Source organism: Petaurus breviceps, unplaced genomic scaffold (assembly GCF_028583685.1).
Source record: "Petaurus breviceps papuanus isolate PSGF00001 unplaced genomic scaffold, PetGlider_PUasm1.0 139, whole genome shotgun sequence".
In the NCBI taxonomy this organism is placed as follows: Eukaryota; Metazoa; Chordata; class Mammalia; order Diprotodontia; family Petauridae; genus Petaurus; species Petaurus breviceps.
The window spans coordinates 8,245,866-8,250,801 of NW_027185697.1; the positions used below are offsets into that span (position 1 = coordinate 8,245,866).

Genomic DNA, 4,936 nt, shown 5'->3' on the forward strand with positions numbered 1-4,936 from the left:
TATCATGTTTCAGGGGAAAATATGGTCATTCAGTGGAATAGAGGACTTTCAAGCATTCTTGATGAAAAAACCAGAGTTGAATAGAAAATTTGGCATTCAGATATAAGAAGCAAGAGAAGCGTGAGAAGGTAAACAGGGAAAAGAAATCATAAGGAACTTATCAAAGTTGAACTACTAACACTCCTACATGGAAAAACAATAATTATAATTGATGAAACTTTTCTCAGTATGAAAATAGTTGAAGGGAATATAAATATATATATATATATGTCTATATATGAGGGTATATGGGCATATGAATACATATGTGAATGTATGTATATATGTTTACAGGTATACATAGAGGGCACAGGACCAATTTAACAGGAAGAGATGATACTTAAAAGGTGAAATTAAGAGGTGAGAGAGGAATATAATGAGAGGAGATGGGGAGAGACAGAATGGGGTCAACTATCTCATATAGAAGAGGCAAGGGAAAATGGTTACAATGGAGGGGAAGAATAGGAAGGCAAAAGGGAAAGGGTCAACCTTATTCCCATTGAATTTGGCTTGGGGCGGGAATGAATTACACACTAAATAGGGTATCTCATCCTACAGGAGAGTAGGGGCAAAGAGGATGAGAGGGAAGGCAGGCTGGGGGGAAGGGAAGTTGGAAGCACCCCCTTTTGAAAAGGTATGGGATCAAATTAGAGAATAGAACAAGTGGGAGGTGAGATAGGAAGGAGGGAAATATAGTCAGTCTTTTACAATATATCTACTTTGATAATGTTTTCCATTAGCTACACATGTATAACCTATACTGAACTGCTTATCTTCCCAGTAAGGGTGGGTGAAAGGGAGGAAGGGAATGAATCTGGAATTCAGTTTTAAAATCAAATGTTTAAATATATATATATATATATATACACTATTATTAATACTATTTTGCATGTAATTGGGAAATAAGATATACAGGCACTGGGGCATAGAGATACACCATGCCCTACTGGAAACCTCAAAAGGGGTATGGGAAAAAATATGGAAGAAAGCGGTTTGGAGGAGGGGATATCCTGTGGGACTGCTATTTTTGCACAGTGGGTAGGGGAAAAACGGGGAGAAAATTTGTAACTCAAAATCTGGCAGAAAGCATTTGGAAAATGATGTATGTGGCTCAAATTCTATAAAAACAGTGGTTATTATCAATAATGTTATTAATTATTAGTATTATGCTCATGCTACCCACCTTAAAGTGTGGTTGTGAGAAAAATATTTTGACAATGTGAATTTGCATAATGTTATTTATTATTATCATTTTATCGTCATTTTTTCAAATGCACACAATTAGCCCAAGAAAAGCAGTGTGAATCTAAAATCTTGTGCTATGTCTTCATAAAGAAGACAAGAGAACTGAAAACAGTGACTGTTTGCTTTCATTCTTGAGTGACCTTGAAGACAAGGAAGGAAAGAATAACAGTAGCTAATTTAGAAATAAATGCATGTTTTTTTTTTACTTTGGGTGAGTAGCCAAAATTGTTCCCCCAAGTTGAGTTTTTGTGTGAAAGAAAGGAAAGAAAAAACAAAGGAAGGAAGGAAGGAGGGAGGGAAGGAGGGAAGGAAGGAAGGAAGGAAGGAAGGAAGGAAGGAAGGAAGGAAGGAAGGAAGGAAGGAAGGAAGGAAGGAAGGAAGGAAGGAAGGAAGGAAAGTTAGTTGAGCATGTTGCATAAGATTGGTCATGGGACCGTGATGGATAAGTCTAGAGGGCGAGCTGATTTGGAGTTGAAAGGCCATAAAACTGGACTTCCCTCCTACCTGAATTTTTAGCTTCTCAACATCCTCTCACCCTCAGTCCTGCCCCAACATGCAGGAAAGTATGAAATGTGACGTAGAGAGTCTTAATTGATTATTCCAGTGGCTAGTTGTCATGGTTCTCACTATCTAGAGCAAATTTAGTCAACATATTTTAATGCTAAATACTTCACATGTTTATGTATACAAGATATAAACACACTTCAATTCTTTCAGGATCTTTGATTATACCTCCAAGGAATCTCCTTCACAGTTACAAATCCCAATAAGTCCTTCTACATGTTGGTAGATGGTCACTGTAATTTGCTGTGGTCATAATAAAAGGAACCAACCTTCTGTTAATGAGGCTCTCCATATATTTATCTAGACTGGCCTTTAGAGAATAGATACCCCATTCATCAGGGATTTTCACCAGGACCATTTCAATGTCGGTAGGATCTATTAGAATTTATGTTCCATTGGTATAACACTACACTGAGGTGTCTAGGTTGGATTTCAGTGGACCTTTTATAGATACATGAATCTGTGTAATAGGATTAATTGTTGACTACATCATACATCATGTGTAGCACAGGTGAATTCTCTCTCTAGCATATTACTCATTAACACATTCCTTCTTATCCAAGTTTCTAAAACAAAGGGTTTTTTTTCTGATATTTCCCCATAAAATACTAAGATCGAAGCATTTTATTGCTTAGTTAATTAACTGTGAACTGTGATCTTAGTTTATCAAAAATTATTATTAAATCATCTTATGGAAACCTCTTCCCATACATTTTTTTTCCTTTTTCCTCTGTATATCTTTGATGTCAAAATGTCTTAAGCTTAAATAAACATCAGGGTTACCAGCCAAAAATATATCTCCAGTACAACAAACAATAAAACTGAAACACAAATAATTATTTACAATATATCAGCCATGACCAAGATCACAGTTATAGTCACCTCTAATCATGGCTAGTATTGCTGACTTTTCCTCATTTCTGGAAAGTTAGTCCCACCATTTAGATCTCTCTGGATGCTAATTACAGTTTCTTCCCAAGATTTCTCTTCATGATGTTTCTTTGCAAGATGATTTAAGCCTATCAGGAGAGAAGTTCTCTCAGCCCTTTCTCTCTTTTCTCTGGCAGTCTTCCTTCTGCCATCACAGCTAAAACAGATGCCAAAATGATAACTGAATTGCCAGTGTCAGAAGACTCTATTCCCTCTTAAAGATATAGTAACAGTAACAATAGTCTGTGGAAGAGACTCTTGAAGTTAATAGATGTGGATATAGCTAGGTATAGATAGATAGAGATTAAACACAGACATTGCAGATAGATATAGATGTAAAGGATTATGTTTGAGTACTGGGAGTTATTAAAAGTTCTCGGCGTTCTCCAGATCGTCCTCACGTGTTCCTCCTTCCTCCGAGCTAGTCTGCAGACCTTTGCTGTTGCTGTCAACATGTCTGCTGGAAATGCCAAGATTGGGTACCCAGCCCCCAATTTCAAAGCTACCACTGTTATGCCTGATCGGCAGTTCAAAGACATCTGACTACAAAGGGAAATACGTTGTGTTGTTCTTCTACCCCTTGGACTTCACCTTTGTATGCCCTATGGAGATTATTGCTTTCAGTGATCGAGCTGAAGAATTTAAGAAAATCAACTGCCAAGTGATTGGTGCTTCAGTGGATTCACACTTCTGTCACCTTGCCTGGGTCAATATGGTCAAGAAGAATGGTGGACTGGGAGCTGTGAACATCACATTGTTGTCTAACCCCAAACACACCATTGCTCAAGATTATGGGGTCTTAAAGGCAGATGAGGGAATTCATTCAGGGTCTCTTCATCATTGATGAGAAGGGGATCCTTCACCAGATCACCATCAATGAACTTCCTGTGGGCCACTCTGTAGATGAAACTCTTCAGCTTGTCCAGGCCTTCCAGTTCACAGACAAGTATGGCGAAGTGTGCCCTGCTGGCTGGAAACCGGGGAGTGATACCATCAAGCCTGATGTTCAGGGGAGTAAGGAATACTTCTCCAAACGGCAGGGAGCTGCTCTCCGCAGCTACAAATGGCCCTCTTCCTCCTCTCCCCTCCCCCACCCCACTCACCCATGGGGCTTGCGGATTTGCTAGCTACTGTCTGCAGGACAAATGTGCTTGATCTTCCCCAACCTTTCAACTGGAAGGTCTTTGTAGCAGGAGCCCAGGCAGTGTGGGGTAGCTGGGCATGCCCTCTGCTCATGGGGCCTGACTCATCCAGATCATTCCTCCCTCTCTCAGGGCAGCAGCCCACTGACTGAGCCTGCCAGCTCTATTTCTCACTCTTAATGACCAAGTGCTGTGTTAACATTGTACCATGGTCACCTCTTTGGGCTCAAGCCCATCTTATGTTTTGTAGCTCTATTAAACTTGTCCTAAGGAAAATAAAAAGTTCTCAAAATGCTCCTTCCATCTCACCTAACATGGGTGTCTTTTTGCAGAGTCATTTCTATAACTTCTCCTTCCACTAATATAAGGGTAATTCTAACAAAAATCCTAGACTCATTGCATTCCACCCCCTAAAATATGTAAGGAGTAGAGTGATAGGCAGATACTAAAAGAATTAACATTAAGAATATCAAGAAAACAGGAAACCAAAGAAGCCAGATAACAACAAGACAATTCAGTGGCATGATACTTTAATTGCCTCTTGAACCCTAAGGTTTTAATTGTTTGCTGGAGTCAGGTTCAGAATATTATTGTGGTTTGGGAAGAGGGAAGAAGGGGGAACCACTGAGAAAGGAGAAAGAGATCTCAGCTTTTATTAGTTTAAGTATGAATGCATTCTAGAAGGAAATTGATATAATTTAGTTGGAAAATTATTAGGCTTGGAATCAGAAAAATGGGTATTACATTTTTGTCCCTGAAACCAGCCAATCCCTGGCCAAGTCATTTAACATTTCTAAGTCGTAGGTTCCTCTGGTTAATGAGGCTAATAATAGCTTTAGGAATTGTCATCGAACATGAGTTGATCATTGAAACCAAGAATCAAGAAAAAAAAATCAAATCCAGTAGCCCGAGAACATAAATTACTTGGAGAAGAATTCCTATTGAACCAGAATTGCTGTAATTACTAGAATGTAGTCTGGATAAAAGAAAATGGTTAGACCAGAATCATTTACCAT

At 38.9% G+C, this 4,936-nt stretch overlaps 1 pseudogene; it reads left to right on the forward strand.

The window, feature by feature from the left end:
- Positions 1-3,162: 3,162 nt before the first annotated feature.
- Positions 3,163-3,905, forward strand: LOC138145601 (peroxiredoxin-1-like; annotated as a pseudogene).
- The last annotated feature ends 1,031 nt before the right edge of the window (positions 3,906-4,936 follow it).